The 21,972-nt window shown below is 44.4% G+C and overlaps 1 protein-coding gene across 4 annotated transcripts in view; it reads left to right on the forward strand.

Moving 5' to 3' along the window:
• The first annotated feature begins 6,237 nt into the window (after positions 1-6,237).
• Positions 6,238-21,972, forward strand: part of NCKAP5L (NCK associated protein 5 like) — a 47,686-nt gene continuing 31,951 nt past the window's right edge. The window contains exons 1-3 of one of the 4 annotated variants that reach the window (XM_060272140.2): positions 6,248-6,375; positions 8,772-8,905; positions 8,996-9,042. The gene's annotated coding sequence lies outside the window, so the exon portion shown is untranslated. Of the gene's footprint in view, positions 6,376-7,502; positions 7,549-8,771; positions 8,906-8,995; positions 9,043-21,972 lie in introns of those variants that run through there. The other 3 variants (XM_088661200.1, XM_088661201.1, XM_035101257.3) reach the window with 3 other exon arrangements.

Genomic DNA, 21,972 nt, shown 5'->3' on the forward strand with positions numbered 1-21,972 from the left:
ATCTCAACGTAACAAAATCTCAAACATAAAAACATTCAAATAACAAAATTCTCAAACGACAAAATGAAACAAATTGTGAAATAAAATTAAATCCAAATCATATACAGTATACATAAAAATAACAACTTTAAATCATATATGTAATAAGATTAAATAATAATAATCAAAAATAACAATATAACAGAAATATCTTAAGATTGAACAACACTAAGAAACTTCACACATCCCCACACACCCCTCCACCACTTGTGACTTCCAGCCTCTCCTATATAATGATTTATATTACCTTGATATATTGCATACTTTATTCTGCTTTTCTTTTCTCTTTTTGCTTTTGTGCCCTTCATACCTCTGCTACAAGATTCGCTTTCTCTACCTGTTTCTTTAAATATAATTTGAATAGTTTCCAATCCTTCCCTGCTTTCTCTTCACTTAACCCTTTCAATATTCCCACTTTAACTGCTAAATTTTGATAATTTGGTTAGCCAAGCTTCTGTACGCGAAACCTTTTCGCTTTTCCAATTTTTTCTACCGGCTACTGTAGTGTGCTGTAGCGTGCATCAACACGTGTGCATCTCTTACTTTGATTTCTTCATTTAGCATGCCCCAAAGGAATGTTTCTGGCTCTTTTCTGAATGAATATTTGACTATCTTTTTAATTCTTTATATATTTCATCAGGTGGACATTTTTCAAGACATGGCAGAACTTAATTTTATATATGAACAGTTCAGACACAGCTGGATACATGTCTAGAAAGCTTGATAATGTGTTTTAGCACTTGTGCAACAAATCTCGTACACTTCAACAATGGAGTTCTTTTATCACTGGTGACAGAAGTACTTTGACTATAATAATACTCTTACAGAAGTTGTATACAGTAATTAGATGAGCAGTGGGACTAGGAAAGGAAATTGGAATATATTGGAGCCAATAAGAAAATTGTTTAGCCACCTCAATAGAATCATAGAGTTGGAAGAAACCACAAGGGCCATCTAGTCCAACCCCCTGCCAAGCAGGAAACACCATCAAAGCATTCTTGACATAATAGAGTCTCAGAGTTGGAAGAGAGTACTTAGGCAATGGGTAGGATGGTGGGAGAGCAAGCTGAACTTGGCTTCGGCTGGACCTGCTTTGCAGTAGTACAAGCAGACAAGTATAGTTTCCTTATTCATACTTGGTGCAGTGTTGCCAATGCTGAAAGATTTGATGGACATCTGAAATCCTTTCCCCTGGTGCCTTTTTACATACATCAGACTAAATAATTGCCTGAAGATGGAGTGCAACTTCTGTTCTCAGAGCTGTTTTTTTATATATATGTTGTACAAGAGAGGGATAACTTGGGGTGATATGCTATGTAATCGTATAATTATAAAATCTTGGGCAAATACAAACTTGTACTCAAGTGACTTGAGCACAGATTGTTCAGAGCATTGGATTTGGGGTGTGTATTTAACTGCTGTGATAAATGACTTCTCTCAGGGTTGTGGAATGTGGATCATGTGTTCCTGAGATGTCCAAACCCTGCAGCACCAAGCAGAAACACTTTCACGTTTCACTCTTTATTACACCAAATCTTAAAAACAGGCACTAAGTTTAGAGAGAACGGTACTAAAAGGAGATCAGCAAGGTCCTGGGGGAGATTCTAGCTTTTTACTTCGTATATGTGGTAACTGTATTAACTTTGTTTGCCTTTCTCTGCCTTCAAAGAGGAACATGTTTTACAAATGTTCCTGAGCACCATTTCTTTGCCTTTTCACAAATGCCTGTATACTTGAGAATCAAACTTTCCACTAATCACAGAGCAAGGCTTCATGATGCTTTGCTTCCTTACAGCTGCAATCCTATAGAATTACTGTATCAACAAAATTAGGACCATGGTACTCCTGTACATCCCATGCTTTCAAACAAAACATGCCTCTCCTGTATCGGTCTCTATAGCCACAGCAGGTGCTATAACTTCACCCCTGAAGGTGCATCTTCCACACTATTTCAAGACGGATGGATGCCAACCAACTTGTATCTTTCTTTTCTCCATCTTGCTTTTACTACCGTATGTCACTTCAAGAAATGCCTCTTCCTAGAGAGAGGAAAGGGGTGCTCATGCATTGCACATTGGGAAAATGCAGTAGGATACATCCCATACAGTTGCAATAATATGGCAGGGCAGTATTCTCGCCTCAGGCTTTGTTAGCTGCAGGATACGAGAAAGCAAGAGCAATCATTCGCCAATGAGTTTGGGATGTGGAACTCCAACGCCATGTGAGCGAGATGAATAAACATCCAGCTATAAAGGACATCACCTTGCTGACAAAGGTCCGTATAGTTAAAGCTATGGTTTTCCCAGTAGTGATGTAAGGAAGTGAGAGCTGGACCATAAAGAAGGCTGATCGCCGAAGAATTGATGCTTTTGAATTATGGTGCTGGAGGAGACTCTTGAGAGTTCCATGGACTACAAGAAGATCAAACCTATCCATTCTGAAGGAAATCACCCCTGAGTGCTCACTGGAAGGACAGATCGTGAAGCTGAGGCTCCAATACTTTGGCCACCTCATGAGAAGAGAAGACTCCCTGGAAAAGACCCTGATGCTGGGAAAGATTGAGGGCAAAAGGAGAAGGGGACGACAGAGGACGAGATGGTTGGACAGTGTTCTCGACGTGCTATAGTCCATGGGGTCACGAAGAGTCGGACACGACTAAATGACTAAACAACAACATAAAGGACAATGGGAGAGGATTCTCCCCAGCAAAGTATTTGATAAAATTACAAATACCTAAATATAGACGACCATTTACCCTTGCCAGATTTAATGTATTGCCATCTGCCTTAGTGTAGGGAAGATTCGCAGGTAAACCATATGCGGAACGAGTATGCCCCTGCGGCCTGCCGGAGGTAGAATCTGCCTCACGTTTTATTACGCTGCCGCTTTTATAATGACCTACGCCGGGCTTTCATTTCCCCGGTCATACAAAATTCTTTAAACGAATTCCAATGTCTTAAACTTGTAGAAGATATGGACCCTGAGATTACGCTAAAAGTGGCCAAATTCTGTGCAGCAGCCATAAAGCTCAGAGAATAAGCGGTGCTACCGCAATGAATAAGACCCCAATGGTAATCTTTAGGCTATATTTTAGTGTCCCAGCTCCAATTTATACATTTTAAATGCTGCTGTGCTGTATACATATATGTGTGTGTATTGTTCCTGCTGTGTAAATTTTAGTGTATTGTGTTTTATGATTTTTATGATTCTTCTGATTTTGTAAGCTGGTCTGTGACCGTAAGAATCAATTCAATTCAATATGGCAGGGCAGTGCCATGTTCCTCTTGAGAAATGTGTTACTGTGGTAGTTTTCAGGGGTAGAAGAAAACAGAGGTCCAATAATTGAACACATGACAATTTTGCTTATTTTCCTTCATAGGAATGCATCCAGGTTTTAAACTACTGTATGGGAATTGGCAAGTGTTTAGGGACTCAAAAGTGTTGCTTCCTCTGTTAAGGAAATAACCCGAGCTAAAGTCAAAAGTATTTACAAGGCTCATATCCTTATATTGGTTCTCTTTTTCAATTTCCCTGCTTGGGATTGTTTGACAATTAGGCATTTTGCCTTTCCCTTGATAGAGTATACTCATTTTATGAACTTCACATGATTAAATATGTGTGAATGTTGTGTTATTCTAACTCAGTAAATTTTAAACTATCACTGAATAGAACAAAGGAATTGTAATCCACAAATTATTTGGCTTTAGTCCATCTTGTGGACCAATGTATAAAAGAAAAAATAGTTAAACTCTAATATATGAGGATTGTTTCAATCCAGAGTCTGCTCCAAATGACTTCACTCTCCTCATCCCTTGCTACCAGACTTTGACAACTTATTATTTACAAGAAATGGTAGACTGGGCAGGTTCTGTAGCCTTCCTATTAGAACAATTTTAATATACTTTAATGTCAAGGCTCAGCTTGGTGATTTGGTCAGGGATTTAAAATATTAAAAGACTTATTTAGGGGGGGAATTCAGAACAAGCAGGAGAAACAATAGCATTCTAAATTTAAACTGTTTAAAATGGGAAATTATCTTCAGGTTACAGAATCATAATCTGCAAAAGCAGACCTGGCATTCATTTTCATGAGCAAAGTTTGTGCTCAAGGCGGCTTCTACCTGAACAGATAAGCCTTCATAAGTTATACCAGTCCATCATTGGAGGATGACCTCCTTTCCATCATGGAAGTCTGTACTAACAAGGCTTTGCAAATAAGCCTTCAACCCTGTCGAGCAAAGCAGAAAATTAAGAACCTTGCCAATTGCATGTGACAATTATCATCAAATCTCATATGTCCAATGTGAAAGCTTATAGTGAATTATAAAGAAATATAAATCTGAGCTTGTTTTAGTTCAGGAAAAAGGACAGCAAAGAAAACCCAAAAGTTTTTGAGCGTTTTTTTACAAAAATGCCAAAGCACAATATTTCAATTGACTTGTCTAAGATCCAGGACAAAGGATGGAACTTTCAGAAATTTCCCCAAATGTCAGTCCCACCATTGAAATCCAGCAGTATGGCAGCGCTAGTTATTTATGAACTTTTCTACAATTGCTATAAGAGAATGAGTTGTTCTGGGACATTGGATATGTAACAAAGGATTCAGTGCTGTATTGAGCTGTTTGTGCTAGGCTTCTGTTGACCTCATTGATGGAGGGGACTGAAAGGCAGGAAGAGTTGAGCAGAGGCCTTCATTGCTCTGGGGGCATTTAAGTGGCCTCCATCAAGTTACCAAGACAGTTGCAGGCACATCTAGAAAACAAACCCATAGCTTTACAAAAGGGCTAGGGCTCCATACTCTGGATATATCTCTGATGATTCCCATCCTGATCATCCCTATCTCCCCAAAGGTTCCCTCTTGCCCACAGCACAAATGTGCCACTGCTTGGTGTTAAGGCAGGGAGCCTACAGAGTTGGCAAGCCCTCAAGGGTGCAAGGGCTCCATCTCCAGCACACACAGTTGTCTTTAGGGTGTAGCAGCAAGAGGCAGCACCTCTGTATGCACCTTGGCATTGCACAGGGTAAATTACACTTGGGGATACATGGGGTTGTACGACAACCTGGAACACCCTAAAATGATGCGCAAGAAGCAATGCCTACTACCGGTAGGTGCTGCTGATAACTACTTTGATCCTGCAAAAAAGCAAAAGTAGAAAGGAACCAAGCAGTATTCTGTTACTGCAGATCCTATTACTAATTGTAATTAGTAAAAGCTGGCTGAAATTTGGTAACACTTATATTGTTTTGCTTTCTTGTACATTGTGTATTTCTTTTGGATAAACCATAGCTTTAGGAGCTCACTTCTGTGAAGCTTCCCTTTTCCATAACACAAGTGTACAACAGTACACTAAAGTCTGAGAACACATAAGCCTAAAGTGTATTACAAAATACAGAAATATTTTACCTAGGGCCTGAATATTTTGTTTAATGCAACCAATCTGTACTATTTAGTCCTGTCATGAGTTGTTGGGCTTTTTGGGTGGTGTTGCTGTTGGTTTTCTGTATCTTTACTTATTGTTTTCTGTATCTTTATTTTAGTTCTTGTGAATTATGTGGAAATTGTTCAGTTGTGTATTTTTGTGTTGATGATGACTTTTGTTATTTGGTAGTTATGTATTTTTTCACGTTGTAAACCACTTGGAGCATGGTTTGAACCGTAGAAAGGCAGCATACAAATAAAATTATATATCTATGTATCATTAAGGTTCTGCATTCAAAACACTTACCCCAGTAAGCGTGTGGGTTCAAAAGTGACTTCACACGGGAATAAAATCTTTATGGAGTGCAAAGGAAACCTGGGGATATGGGGTTTTATGGGAAACCACCTCCCTGGCATGCCCTATTTAAGGTCAGTGGAGCGAAGACTGCATTCTGATCTCCAGCGATCTGAGCGATTTTTGCCGCGTCTCGGGAACCCGCTCAAGCCCAGGCTCCATCTGGAAAACAAAACTACCTCTTTCCTTGCCTGCCCCTAAGCGTGCCCAAGCCTTTCCCCCTTTGGCAACCGTTGCAAGCCCTGCCTGCTGTTGCTGCTTCCCCGGGGCTACTCGACATGGAGAGAGCTGAGCTCAGCCTTGGAGGCCCGAGCCCCGCTCCGAAGTGAGAAACATCTGGCGCCAAGCGAGCTTGGACCAAGCGCCCATTGGCTGCCGCGGGTCAGGATGCAGGGAGGCACCGTTTTAAAGCTATGATGACATCACTTTTTTTCTGGAGTGGCCTTGGGAGGCGAGGCAGGCAGAGTCTCGCTGCAAGTCCCAGCAAAGGGAAGCCGCGTCTCCTTCGGTGCAGTTGGGCACCGTTTTGTGGGATGACAGCATCGTCCGCTATTGACGCCGGGGTGAGTCAAGAGCAATCCTTTCTTCCCCACAGCACCGATCAGGATTTCCTGTTCCACCTTCCCCTGGAAGACTTTTAACTCTTGCAGGCCGTTTGTGGGTGCATTAAGGGAAACGTTGCAGGCCCCACAATGCAGCCTTGGGTAGCATTAGCCCGAGCTGGCTGCACGGCGGGTAATGTGTCGGGGGAATAACTTGCAAGGCGCAATATCCCCTCTGACAACCGTGTAGAGCGCCTCCCCGGGCCCCTTTCCGAGAACTAGGGTCTGTCTGTCTCTTTAAAAACGCTGGTTGGTTGCAGAGCTCTGACTTTAACCCTTTCTGTACTGGAGAGGCGTCTGATGAACGGCTGGCGAATACGTAGGGTCTGGAGAAAAGACCCCATCTAAGACCCCATCTTGCGAGGCAGGGGCAGATATTTCGGGGGCGATGGATATTTATCTGTCGCTTGCTCCTTTAGTTACGTGCCAGGGTGGTTTGCAATCCTGTGTAATAGACAATCTGCTCAAAAGCAAGACCTGTTTTCAATCTCACTTAATCCCGCGCAGTATTTCAGCCTAAAGTAGGTTTGGGTTGCGTACAGTAAATGAGAACACCTGGATTTCAGAAGAGCCTGCTACTAAGACATAACGATTTCATGGCAACGGTGCGTTAGAGAGACGCCCGCAGCGTCCAGTACGGAGAGCCCTGCAAGTAAAACGGCTTTACGTCGGGAATTTCCCCCTATTTTGCAACTTACTCCGCAAAAAGCGTTCTTTGGGGAATCCATCGTGGTTTCAGCTCTTTCTGGGCCAAAGCGCGTCTCCTCCACCGCCCCTTGTGAGATTCTGCTTCGTGGGGAAAGGGAGACGGGAGTGGATTTGTCCTATCTCATTTCCACACCCCTGGAGGCTTATTTTGCCAGCTGACTCCTGCTGCTGCTCTGGCCGCCAGTTCTGCTCCCCACCCGCAGAATGCTGCCTTCCGGGATTACCGACCCGTTACCTCCCCCCCCCGGCCGCTTTTCATCCTAAAGCTCCCTAGTTACGCATGCGTGAACCGACCCATTTCTCTCCCCCACTCCCACCCCCCATGCCCCGGCCAGCGCTTCCTTTCCGCATGTTTGGAACGGATCCGCTTAATCCTTGCATGAAGGACTTCTGGTCGGAGGAAGCCTGGCCGCAGGAACATCGGAGGTATATTGGGACGGAGGGTAGCAACTGCTTTAGCCACAACCGCTGTTGTAATGCGGCACACACACCTGTATTAAACACTGCTCTCTAATAAGAAGCAGTGGCAACAGCATTGCAACAGCTCTGTAGGCCTGCTTGAAATAAGAATCTTCGTAGTCTCCAACAAACGCAAGAGACAGCATTCTTGCTTCTTTCTCCAACACCTTATCAAAACCCTCCCCTGCCCACCTGCTTTGGTTTTCCTTATCTGTAAAATGGGTTTAATGTGAGGAGGGCCATATAGTCCCATATCCTTGCTCTATGGAGACATAGATTGAGTCACCTTCTCTTGCCTACTGTTCCTGTCTTTCAACAGGTGAAGTTCTCTCTTCCCATGAGGATAGGAAGTGCTTTGTTTGTTGAATTTGTCTGTATTGTATGGCTGTTAAAAGCACAAGAGCCCCCCCCCCAAGAGAAAAGAAACCCACATGTGGCAATCATAGCCTTGCCACAGTTTCTGACCAAACTTGAGGCAAGTTACTTTGCCATTTCTTCTCCAGATATGCACCAACCTACAAGATCTGCATATTTGTGTGACTTAGGTGGGACAGACGACCCATAATGTGGGACAGACGACCCAAATTCTGAGGGCATTTTCAGAGGAGTCTACCTCTTCTACTTGTATCAACCTGCTTGTTTAGGGTGTGGGCTCAGCACCCTAAATACACTCTAGAGAGTCTTGCTTCAGGTGGCAGTCATTGTCAAGACCTCTAGATTGTTTCTGCAGCACTGGGAGAGAGTGTTTTTATTTCATCTTCCAAATGGATCTTGGCTTTTCTCAGGCATCCGTTGAGCCAGATAAAGCGGCGACATCCCAGCCGCTGAATCTGATGCCTTAAGCCATGACCTCCTTTTGTCTCTGACATCTGTTGGAGGCTGAAGTAGCCCCCATCAGTTCCTGGAGGTTTGAAAGCCACTTCTATGTAGCAGGAGGTGGGCCTTGTAGGCACACACTGACTCCGCAGGCAGTTCCCTTCAGGGATGATACCGGTAGCAACCTGCCCGTAATCTTGCAGTAGCACTCGATCCGTGGCGGTTGCACTCCCAAATATTCACTGCATCACCAGTACCAGAGTTGACACAGTTTGTGCCTGCCAGACACTCATCCGGAGAAATTTTTGAAGACAAGCTGCTTCTCAGGAACAGCACCTGATTACACCACTTCCTTGCCGTTGCAACTGAAACAGGCTCCAGGGACATAGATGGGCTTGTCTGAAATCCCACATCCTCAGTTCTGAGAGAAGAGACCAGGAATCCCGGCTCCCAATAATGCCATTGTTTTCTCCCCTCACTTCCAACACCCTCCATGTTACTGCAGCAGGTAGGTTTCTTACAAATTAAACCACTATATCACTTTTCATGTAAAAACAAAAACAAAAAAGTTGCATAACCTTCTTGTCTTTACAAATAGGCTGCTGAAGTCAGCTGGCCATCCATCCATCCATGTGGCAGAAAGAGGTGGGTAGAGACCTGACAATGGGAGAATGGATGATATCTTGCAAGTGCTGGGACTATTTTTTAAATGCTCCTTCTAGGTAAAAAATAAAGCTCTTGGCTAGAAAGCCAGGCTTGTAGGGAAAGAGTGCGTAGCATATGCCTCTCCTTGGTTTGCAAGATTTCTACCACCTAGGAGGTTGTAGTATTTGGTTTTGTGCACACAGTGTTGTTTTTACAGAGAGTTGTATTGTGAAGTGTGAAAAATACGCAGAGAAAGTTGGAAATCCCTACCCTCGTGGGATTTTGTTCTTCCTGATTTCCCTGTGTCTGAGCAGCAAATTTGAATCCAGGTGTTAAGACCCTCTAAGCTGAGTATTTCTTCTAGAGCCCCTCACTGTTCACTCTTAGCCATTTAATGACACTGAATGCTGCTGAATGCTGCTCTGCTCTGCTGTGCTCTGCTGGGATATGGGAAATGGATGTAATGTCTATGAGAAAGCGATGTAATATCTTTGGTGGAAATGGAAACTGGTGGATTGCTGGACATGCTATTACATTTGTTAATAGCTGTTCTTGTGGAAGGGCAGAATGCTTGAGAAGTGTGTAAGGGCAAAAATAGCCCCCCCCCTGGAGAAATGCATTCCTTGTGTTTTTCCATGAGTTGCTAATCTGGGCATGGCTTCTGATAGGAAGGAGCTTGAGTCCAGAGCAGTGACTCGTGTGGAGACACAAGGCAGCCACCTCCAGGGTGTGTGTTGTGTTTCTGCACTAGGATAGGATGCAGCAGGATGCGCAAATCCAAGCAGACGTTGAGTGGAAGGAGGCAAGGTCTAGAGCACAGACATGCAATAGGCAACTTCCTCTGTGGGGCTTTTATTCATTTAATGAACTCTGGGTAACTGGTGCCTCCCTGCAGCTAGAATTTAAGCTGGGTTCTCGTCTGGCCAGATGCACTTTTGAGCCCTGCCTGCGCAGCCTTGGGCTGCATGCAGAATGCTAAAATCTAAAGCGCTCTGCAAAGCCATCCCCAGCCATTTTGCAGCTGAGTGTGCATATTGGCTGTCTCATAAATGACAGAAGCCAGGATGACGAGAGGGAGGGAGCAATTCTGCATCCCCCTTTGGGTTAGGTCCCTGGGACTTGGGTACCCCACTTCCTTTCTAGCTCCGTAATCCCGATTCCCTCTGAAGCTGTTGGGAGACAGGATGGAAAGGGGGCGCTCTCTCCTTTCATGCTATTGTTTTGTGAACAATTACTGACTTTCCTTTTCCTCACAGACAGCAACTCACTTCCCCAGGTCTGCTGTTGATGTGGTGCCATTTCCTGCCATTGCTGCAGGGTGGGATTGGGGGGGGGGAATGTTGGAACAACAAGAGAGTAAAACTCTGGGGCCAAGTTAATGGAAGCTGGAAGAGGGTCAGGCTGGAACTGCAGGACTGGAACTGCCAGGACTGCAGCAGCAAGACTCTTTGCTCCACCCAGTGCAGGCAACAAGGAAAAGTTGCAGTGCTCTGGGGTGAATTTTGAACACAAGCAGTGCCACAATTCAAGCCTGCACCTCTCCATAATACAACACCACATGGTAGTATCGTGGACCTAGCAAACTACTTTCCCAACAAGTTGACTTTTTAAGTATTATTGTGGCTCCTGAGGTGCTGCCTGCAGGAATAGTGTCTCTTTGGTGTGTGGGGGGGAGGGGAGAACCTCCCCACACACCAAGCTTACAAAAGTTGGCAATCTGTGCTCTGGGACATGGGTGGTAAGTGCAAGAAGATATAGGGTGTTTGCGGAGGGTTTAGCTGCACCCCAATTAGTCCTCCTTACAGAGTCTTGCTACATGGATTTTTGCTTTGTCCTCGAGATCCGATTACCACTTTCCTGGAAGGTTCAGTGAAGTTACCTTGATTCTTTGTGGGTGGGGAAGAGGGATGGAGATGGCCTTTTCTCTGCAACATGGTATGACTTTGGCTGAAACAGTCATTCAAAGCAACTCCCTGTGCAAGAGCTTTGAGGCAAATGGTTACCGGATCTGCCGTTGGCCACTAGAGAGCAGTTCCAAAATATTAAAACTTAACTTTAATTAAAGCAGCCTTTGTGATATTTCAGTTACAGGTGTCAATACAGTGTTATAGTATGCTGATGAAAAAGAAAGTTATATGAGGTAGTCATCATAAGCATCAAAAGCAATCCTTATTTTGAGTTTACTTCGGAGGCCTGTGACCTCCTTGCACAGGCATCTTAAGCCACAAGTTAAGAAAGGCTGATCTGGAGGGCACCATCTTAGCTACCCCCCTGTGAAAGAGCATGCATGCACAAAGGATCCTGCTCTGGGCTGGGAGTTAATGACCTCCAGTTCCTTGGCAGCCTTGACACCGCGGAGCCTTGCAAATGCTCTCTGCAGTTTTCCTTTACTTATGTCAGGGGTTCCCAACAAAATTTTCTTGAGGACCCCTCATCGAGCCGCTATTGTGACAAGGACCCCCATTAATTCCTAATCCTAAAATTAAAAAGTGAGAGCCAAATTAAGAGTCTTTTTATATTTTATATTTATACGTTTTTTCCAGTTACAACAGAGTACTCCATCAGTATACAGTTAGTTTTAATTTTCAGTTCTTAATGAGATGAACCACTTTTTAACCAACGGTCCATTTTTAACTACGCGAACTGTAGCTTCCGCGAAAAACAACGCTTTGTTTACTACTGTTTTGCAAAGAGGCAGCGCGCGCCAGGGAGGAGGGAGGGGAATGGAGAAGACAGGGTACCTGCGCAGTAGCGCACAAATGAAGCCGACGCGCGCAAAGCATCTTGGGGAGGTGAGTGTTAGTAGAATGCGCACGCTGCCTCTTTGCAAAACAGTAGTGTTTGTAAAGCGCCACCTAACGGCATACAGCAGAACTACTGCCTCTATCTACCGGTAATTCTAGTTTTGCGCTAGACTCTGCTCGTGCAGGAAGTGGCCAAAACAAAAAATCTGTTATCATACGAAATATATTTAATATATTTTTTATTCTAATAGCATCTTGCGGACCCCTCTGGCATAGCTCGCGGACCCCTGGGGGTCCTCGGACCACCTGTTGGGAACCACTGACTTATGTAATGGGCAACCTGGGGAGAAAGCTCTGGGATGTGTGCTGTCTTAACAGGAGGGGTACCGTATTTATGTCGGCTGTTAAAAACCTTGACAGAATCTGAGCAGTTGGGTGGGGTGAGGAGGGTGAACAAAGGACAAGCTAGGAGAAATCTGCAGGGCAGGACACAAAGTGCAGCTGGCCTGGGCATGTAGACACTGGCGAGGAGGATGTTGCAAACATCAAGGTCAGGATTGCAGGAGTGTGACAGTTACTCTGCATCTGTGCTGAAGTTGTGCTGGGTGTCATGCAGAAGTAACAATGGCTGGAATAATACGAATTGTTTATTTATTTATTTATTAGTGTCCCGCTCATCTGACTGGGGCACCTCCCCCCCGCCTTTGCAGTGCCCATTTGTCTCAGCTCCACCTGTAGGCTTCCAGATGTTCCCAGATTACAACTTCCATCATCCCTGGACATGCTGGTTGGAGCTGATGAGAATTGTAGTTTAACAGCATCTAGAAGGCCACACATTTTTCTTCTGTGCTCTAATGTGACCAAGAAACAAATTAGGATGTAGCTATTTGAATAAGAGCTGGGTGTTTTGTTTTTTAAATTAAATGATGGATGTTGCAATTGGTAAAGCATAGGGATGGGTCATAGCCTTTTGTTTTGCACGAGAAAGGTCCCAGGTTCAATCTCCAGGAAGATCCAGAAGACACTCCTGTCTAAAACTTAGAGAGCTGCTGCCATTTGGTGTGTAGACAGACTGTTGGTCCATTGAGCTTAATTAGTTACAGAGCAGCTTCCGAATCTCCAGCTGCCAACCCCAGAACACTCTCTTCCTGTTATGATGATGGACAATTTGCTAGGTGTAATTGCTTTTATAGCATGTTTCAGTGTGCTGCACGGTGCTTTTCTCTTGGATCTTGGCACATAGGTCACTGCTGTGCTTGTTTCCCCCTGTGCGGAACGACATGAAATAGACTCCACCCAATGGTAAAAAATGTGGTCTAAACCACCATTTAAGTCCATCTCAGCCCAAAGAAGAGAACTGACTCTGAAACTTATTTATAGATGGTACCTAACACCATGCAAGCTGGTGCTGGTGCTGCTGATACACCCAGGAACATCATTTAAATGCTGGAGAGGCTGCATTTCCACAGACACATACCTCCACATGCATGCCCCAAAATTAAATCCTTCTGGATATTAGGGCTGCAGGAAATCCGCTCTAGTAATAGAAGCAACTGGCCTGCTCAGTGGTTGTGAAAATAAAACAGAGTGGGTGGAAGTGTGCATCAAACTGCGCTCCTTGGATACAGGGTGGGGAAAGCATTCAAGTTGGAAACAAAACAGCAAGGGTGGGAATAAGAAACTGAAATAATGTTAGCATAAATTACTTCTCCCTTGGCAAGCACCTGCAACAAATTCAGTAAGGTAGTGAAATTGGGTTTGAGAATGATGCTCCATTCACACAGTGGTTTGTTCCATTTGCCCAACGTTTCCCTAACAGTTAATTTCTGCCTTATTTTTGAGTTTATTGGAAAAGCAGTGGAATATTGTTAGCACCCATTTTTGTGTTGATTCCAGAAACAATGTGTTTGCAGCTCCCTTCCCCTGAAAAACTGGGAGTAAAGGGATGAAATTTGGGGCGGGTGCACCAGCATACAGTGTTTAACTGCTGTTTTAATGCAGCAGTCATGGAGAAACAGAAGTACACATGTGCAGAAAGGGTGGGAGAGAGCAACATTGGCCAGTGGTGCGTGTCATTGTGTCACAATGCGCCCCCCTGGTGCAAATGAAATTTAGCTGGTTTATCAGTCAGAAAGCCATGGTTCCATAACACAACTGGTACTGCAGGGTGAAAGCCACATTAGAAATGCAACACAATATAATCTGAAGAACTAATGCAATATTCTGCACATCTGAATTCACCCTGAGTGTTGGGATGAGATACTAATTCAGAATTCAACTTTGCATTTAACTTTGTTGGGCTTGGGCAAGCCACTGTTCTCTCATTCTCCAGCCCTGATCCCTCAGTACAGGGATAACATTGGCCTGCTCTACAGGGTTTGTCGTAGGGATTGCTGAATAAGATGGTGTATGTTGATGCCGCCCGAAAGATCTAACACCAGGCTCATCTCTTTTTCTTTGCATGCTTAGCCACGACTATCAAAAGTGGGTGGTGGACTTTTTTGGGAGAATAAAAGGGAGTAGCTTTGTGTGTATTGAAATAATAATAAAGTGTGTACACCTCCCCAGCTTCCAGCTTCCCCCTTCTTGCTTCACACGCAGACATGCTGTGGTGACCAGTTGCAGCTATAAATAAATGGCCATATCCTTGCCTGCGGCTCTGCTGCTATTTTTGCTGCTGCTGCTCTTGTTGTGTCTGGGCATTCAGAAGTTGGTGACAGATGCTTTTTGTTTTATTCCGCATCCTGACACAACCACTTCAGTTTGAGCAGGGGGCAGGATGGGTGGGGGAGTGGAGACCGAGTCTCTCTCTTAGCTTTGTGTACTTGGGACACAAGTTCAGCTGTATTGTTTTTAAATCAACTTCCTGCTGCAGACTGTTCCAAAATATGTAATGCTGACATCCTGGTTGAGTTTCTTAAAGCTTTCTTTCTTTCCTTCTGAACGAGTTGAATGATTCTCTTGTATCTTGGCCAAATTCTTGTTTTGGGCCCCATAAATGGCCATCTTAGGCTTTCAGTTCAGGTATGGGATCTCTTCCTTCTTAAAATGCTCTCCTGAATAGGTGCTTTGTTACTTCCTCTGAAGAGGACTGGCTTTTGCTGCAGGACGACACGTTGGACGAAATCTCAATCTCTGGAGTGCAACAGAAAACCTGGTCTTCATGCACTGTATTGTAAATCTGTGGAATGCCTTGCTGCAGGATGTTGTGATAGCCGGGTAACCAAAATGATGGCTAAATGGATTGGATGAATGTATTGTGGTTCTAAGCACTGAGCAGAGAGTATGGATCTGACTGGCGATTCCTGGGGTTACACATAAAGAACGCTTGAGCACTTGCCTTGTGAGATCTGAGTAGCTGTTGTCTGTCTGCAGGAAGGGGGAGAGCTGCTGAGCTAGGTGGAATGCTGGTCTGACTCAGCACGACAATTCTTATCTTGTTGGAACTATCTTGAGTAATGGATTCTTCACTGCAAGAGACAAGACAGCCTTAAGCAGAAGGCTGATGTATGCATGGCAGAAGTGGAGCTTAGTGTGTGTGTACAGAAAACATATTCATGATTCACACCAAGACATGTCAGGATGTGAAATGACATGAGAGAATTATTTGTGCCCTCGGGGACCTCACTGGGTACTGTCTGACGTTGGTGCATCCACCCTTTCAACAGAACAACCGAGATTCCTGGTTTTGGAGGCGGGGGGTAGGGGTGGAAGAGGGAACCCAGCAGTTCTTCAATGTACTCATAGCGATCTGGTTCACATATCATGCAAAGCCAAACCATGGCCTAGCATGAATTTGTTCCTCCTTGGCCATTCTGCTACTGCGCAGAGCTAAGCGATGGTTTGGGTCAGTGTGCATCTGAATCCAGGCTCGTGCTTTAGACTAACCATAACCTGCAGCCAAAAGTTGTCGTCTGGCTTAGGCCTCAATGGTATGTTGTTGTTGTTTAGTCATTTAGTCGTGTCCGACTCTTCATGACCCCATGGACCAGAGCACGTCAGGCACTCCTGTCTTCCACTGCCTCCCACTGTTTGGTCAGACTCATGAGCCCCTCAATGGTATAGAGAGAGCTAAACCACGAGAAGCTAATGTAAGCTGTGACTTAGCTCAGTGCAGCAGCAGCAGAACAACGTCAAAGAGGAACAAATTCCTCTAAGCCATGGTGTAGCTCAGTATGACGCGCAAACCAGGCTACGGTGTGCTTAGTGGGGTGGGGGACACCCACACCCACAATATTGTAGTGTTGCTATAAACAATATCTGAGAATTCTGCCCAGACACCATTTTCGATGGACGAATCCCTGCTTTTTCCATATGGTTGCCCTACATTATTGTGATCAAAGTGTAGAGTTGTGTTGGTGAAATGTGTAGAAACCAATTTTATCTTGCTTTTTCAATAGCAGATTTATAGAACATGCAGTAGAGGAAAGGTTGAGAATGAATGGCAGTGTCTGCTAAACCCGCAAAAATGGTCCAATGCAAGGGTTTCATAGCTCCCCCGGCCCTGTTTCCCTCCATGTAGGAGAAGTGGCCTTGCTTTCTTGCTTGCCTATTGTATTTATATCCCAATATTCCTCCAAGGAACTCAAGGTGTCCTGCATGGCTCTCCTTCTCTCCATTTTATCCTCACACCAACCCTGTGTTGTAAGAGTAAGAGACAGTGGCAGGTCCGAAGTCTCCCAGGGAACTTATGGGTGAGTGAGGTCCAGAACCCTGTTCTCCCAGGTCTCAGTTCAACACTCTAACCACTATGCAACACTGCCTAAATATATTTACACATGTATACTGCTCCACCATGTGAGGGGGCATCCTGAGCCAATCAGAATCCCTGCTTGTGTGAAGCAACAAATTGGTATGCACATACCTCTGCTTCTCCCATGCACCCAGCGGGGTAGACCTGCCAGGCATGGCCACTGGGTTTGTTGAGGGCAGAGCATGCCTGCACGGCCCCTAGGATGCCCTCAATGCAAGAAGGTGAAAGGTGTTTGTGAAGTTGAGTCCACGAGAGCTTATACCATTACACATTTTCTAGCCTTGGCCACAAACTTCTTCGTTTTAGTTGCAACAGACCGACATGGCAACCTCTCCAAACAGGGAATCCTATCAATCACATGTGCGTATACACACACACACACACACACACACACACACACACACTACACACACTACACACCCAATATATTTCTCACGGCTTTCCTGCTGTCACCCTATTCTCCCATTATTCTAATTCTGGTTTATTCCAGTTGAAATAATCTGGGTTAGTTATTTATGTAATATTGATAATTCCTCATTTGCATAATTTTTTTTTCAGGGGCCAGTGTGATGGAGTCAAAATCTTTGAGCTCAGCCCCATAGACGGCATCACTGCACAGGGCAGGCTTTTTTTAGTTTCAAAACTTGCTTTTAATGTCTTGTATTTGAGGCACTTGGTTTTTTAAAAGTTTCTCTTGTCTTTTTTTAGCTGCATTTCTGTCCTCCACCCCCCTCCCCAGGATAACAGATGTCCTCCTTTCTCACCATGAGTTTCAGTTTTTGGCCTGGAAAGTGTTTGAGGGTTATAAACTCTGAATCATGCTCAAAGCAACAAACTCATCTGGTTCTAATTATCCTGCTGCTGCTCCTCTCCACTCTGCTGTTCTGCATGTTTTCCCTAACCATTTGATTCGGTGGGACACACCCAAACGCAGGAATGCCAGAGGCACCTTGTGAATCGGGACTTTGTGAGGAGGGAAAATAAATAAACAAACCAAGATGCAGTCCAGCAGGATGGCAGCTTCCTGCAACTGGGTTCCCAGTATGTGCGGAGGCAGGGGAAGGGGCAGGAGTTGGACTGGGCTGCATCTCTTTCACATGCTTGGGAGACTGACTTGGGTGGAGAGGTCCATGGTGGTTTTTTCTGCATGTCAGGAATAGGAAACCTGTGGGACTCAGACTCTCACCGCTGCTGAATGTTGTTCCACACTGGCTGGGTTTTATCCCACATGTGCATGTGTGTACACACACATACACATGTTGGGAGCCTTAATGGTGCCCCTCTGAAGGCCTCACCTGAGGCAAAAAACCCGCCTACCCACCAGGGCTTGATGGGAGTTGGGAGCCCAGCAATCCCTGGAGGAGCATAGGGCACCCCGCCCCTCTTCAAAGAGCTGTGCAAAACTTAGAACAAACTATTCCAGCTGCTCTGTCGCTGCACCTAAGCCTCATCTAGCGTGACCCTCCCTTATCTTTATTTCTTGGCTCTCTGGCTTATGCTACGCAGTTTAAAGAGGACTGACACACCTTCCAGCCACAGCTGCGTTTTCTTCTTCTTTGGTGATCACTTGTAGCCAAGTAAGATTGTCTTCCATGAACACGATTTTAACAATGAGTCCGTAAGTGATTGTGGAGGCCAATTCTGGATCCACACGTCCTTCCTTCCACAGTGGGGACATTGGTTTCTGGGTGGGAGTTGATCACGGTGTGGATTTGCCAAGCGTGCCTTCCTCTTAGCACGTTTCTCCCTTGCGTCCTGAGTTAGAGTGTCTTCAAAGCCCATGACAACTTTGGTAAAGGCTGTTGTGTTCTCCAATTGGAGCGCTCTCAGGCCAGTGTTTTCCAATTGTCGGTGTTTATACTACATTTTTTAAGATTTGCCTTCAGACAGTCTTTAAACCTCTTTTGTTGACCAACAGCATCATGCTCTCCATTTTTAAGTTTGGAATAGAGTCCAACCATAGCATCAATGACTTGTCCAAGGGTTGCCTGTGAAACTGTAGGCAGAGCAGGAGCCTCCTGCTCCTTAAAGTTTGTCTGTGATCTGTGTTTCAACTGCAGGGCACTTTTTCCTCTCTCTTTGGTGTGGCTGGTGCACTAATATACCTCCACAGCCCTTGGCTTATAAAAACGGACAAGCCAGCCCACAGTTTTGAATTAACATGACATTTGGGGGGGGGGTGCAATTGTAACAGTGGAAAATCAATGTAAAATCTCTCAAGGGGTCCCTGTGGCGTAATAATATTGCTTGTGCCTTCATTCCTCATGCACTTTCTCCAGACACAATTTCTGTGTGTGTTCTGAGTTTCCTCTGCATGCCTAAGGAGCTTTCCTTCTTCCTGGTGCAAGGAGAAGGAACAGCTGTGGCTTTCTTCTAGTCCAGTGGCTTTCCTAAAGCTGTGTGTTCAGGAAGCCCTGGGGCTTGTAAGAGTCTTTCCTGAGGAGATGAGGAAAGCTTGCCCCAGTGAGTGACATTTTGCACCTAGCTTTTGACCACTTGCAACCAACCAAGCAAAGATGCCTGGGTGCCAGGATGGCAACCGACATCTCTACCACCTGGAGGTGCATGCCTGGGGATCATAGGATCTGGAGTGTTTTCACATACTAATACCCCATCCTGTAGAATTCTGTCAGTTATATTCTATCTGCACAATTGAAATGAATTTCTGGAACCACAATGTTTTCTCTGTGCAGCCTGAGCAGGAGCAGTTACCATTAAGAAAAAGAGCTGGAATTGGCCAATATAGATGTGCACTGTCCCTGGATCAAGTGACTTTTCTTTAAGTTCTCAAAGTCCTCAACCTAGCTCAAGGTTGTCATCTGAACTAGCCAGATGTTTATCTGATAATCAAACACAGCTAGTCCATCCTTCGAAAAACAAGACGTTAGAGCCATCTTGCCCAAAAATGGCAACTGCAACCTTGGTTCAAGGAGCCATTTGGTGCCTAACTTATATAGCTGTGAGTTTCTAACACCTTTTTAGCAGCAAGCTTTCCTTGAGCGCTTGATAGCACACAGCTCAGTGGCAGGCAAACTGTAGTGCGAAAAGGATGCCTTGAAAGGAAAGAGGTTTTTTTAAAACCACTGTATTTGTCTTTTTACCTAGATGTGAGGGGTGGGAAGGTCAGCTGCTTATCTGCCCAGTCCTTGGTAAACTGGAACTTCAGGCGGCAGCCTTGGCTTTCATACCAGACACAGATTTGTAACCATCTGTGAATTTTAAAACAAATATTAGAGCACTGATATTCAGAGTACCTTAAAGAAGCAACAACAGGTTAGGTAAGCATTGTTTGATTGTTGTAACCTTGTAGCTTGAGCTTCCAGCTTTGCACTGATCTTGACAAGAACTGATGTACTTCTCTGAAGACAAACCCTCATTTGATGGTTAAGTTCTTGAGGGGGGAGATTGACATCGGAGCTTTAATGCAGGTGTGGGGATCCTTCGGCCCACCAGCTGTTGCTGAAATTCAACTCCCAACAGCCCCAGCAAGCATGACTAACGGAAAAGATGGTTTTCCCTCTGGGTGATGGGGAATCTAGTTCATTTTAAAATGCATTGTTGGACAATGCCTTCATTAGAAACAACCGAAATGTCACCAGTGAGCTTTCACTCTTCATCAGGTTGGATGATAAAGAAGAGACATGGTGAGGGAGAGAAGAGTGGTCTTGATGTTGGCAGTCATGAAGTCCGCAGTTGGCCACAGTGTTAAAGATGAAGCCTCAATTGGATTAAGCTTAACTAGGTGTTATGCAGGTTGCATCTAAGACAAAGAAATACACTTGTGAAATACCAAATGCAATGGTTACTCAGATCTGTCTCCTACCTTAAGCAAAACGCATAGGTTCCTTGTTGGGCAGGCAGTTTTTATATTTGCAAAGCAGGAGATTAATTTTAGGTAGTGTAAAAATGTTTCAGAAAAGCCAAATTTGGGCTCAGAGGGAATTAAAATGTCTGATGTCAGATATTCTGGTACCCCAGGCAACATCAAGGGAAATCAAAGAAAGTAGTAACAGCAATGCAGACCTGTCCACCTCTGACCTTAGAACCCTGATCAGAACCAGAGGATTTCTGTCAGCTGGGAGTGTAGAAGACCTGGTTGTTGATCCAACTCCCATCCTTACAGTTACTTTCCCCCTCTTCTTTCAGCTCTGTGTTTGGTGGAGCAACCAAAATCTTCCTCAAGCAGCTGGATTGGGTCCCTACTGATTCCTACCTTAAAAGAATGTAACTTTGTGTATGCACTGTTAATGATATGGCAGGGTGGGAACTGACAACTACGCAGTTTTCCTCAGAAATTCCACTGAATTTGGTGGAGCTTTCTACCGAGTACGTGTGCTTAGGATTTCCACCTTAGAAATCTATCCCCTTTTCAAGGAAAGTTTTTAATAATTGATAGTGAAAAAAATGGCAAATATATGAGCAGATTATGTCTTGAAAATACGGGATTCTTGTTTTTTTTAGTGGTTGCTGCTATTTGATGGTGAATCTGCTTCACAGTACATTTTTCTGTTTGAAGGTCTAGATGCAGCTTGGGATATGGACCCAAAATATAACCTTAAGGTTATATTTCACTGGTACTGCTAGTGAATGTAGCAATCTCCTGCCATTAACCAGGGGGAGGAGGCTTTTGGGATACTCCCCATCGTGATGTAGGGGCCAATTTGTTAACTATGGCAATGTTGAATGTTGCCATTCAGCCAACTAGGCAGCTGCCTGAGGCGCAGATCTCAGAGGGGTTCAGGGCTGACTGACCTTCGAGGGGCAGTTTTGCACTTAATAGAACCACAGAACTGTAGAGTCGGAAGGGAACCCAAGGGTCATCTAGTCCAACCCCCCGCAATGCAGGAATTCTATTTTTTAAAAAATATATTTTATTGGTTTTATATCAAATACAGAAAAAATGAGTACAAAAAACAAACAAAAAAGAACAAAAAACAGAATAAAAAAAGGAAAAAATGTTTCTTTAACATCTGTCAAATCTATTTCTTACTCTGTCGACTTTCTCCTTCCCCCCCTTCCACGTTTCTATTTATAACTTATATAGCACTCTCTACTTCTTAAACCATTTCTTCTTCTAGGATACTTGTTATTTATATTTTTCTTGATCTATTTTAACCACACATTCCCAATATTTCACAATATCATTTGGATCGAGAAATCTTAATAATTATTTTACATTTAAACTTATTTCCTCCTTACTATATCTAATTGCTTCTTCAGCCTCTTTGTACTTCCACTTCCCTTATTGTCCATTTTTAATCTTATATTTCTTCTCCAAATAAATCTTGAATTTCTTCCACTCTTCTTCCACCGTCTCCTCTCCCCGATCTCGGATTCTCCCAGTCAGTTCAGACAGTTCCATAAATTCTATCAGCTTCATCTGCCAGTCGTCCACCGTGGGTAGGTCTTCGGATTTCCAGTTCCTTGCTAATA

The sequence above is a fragment of the Zootoca vivipara genome, chromosome 2 (assembly GCF_965207765.1).
Source record: "Zootoca vivipara chromosome 2, rZooViv2.hap1.1, whole genome shotgun sequence".
Taxonomy (NCBI): Eukaryota; Metazoa; Chordata; class Lepidosauria; order Squamata; family Lacertidae; genus Zootoca; species Zootoca vivipara.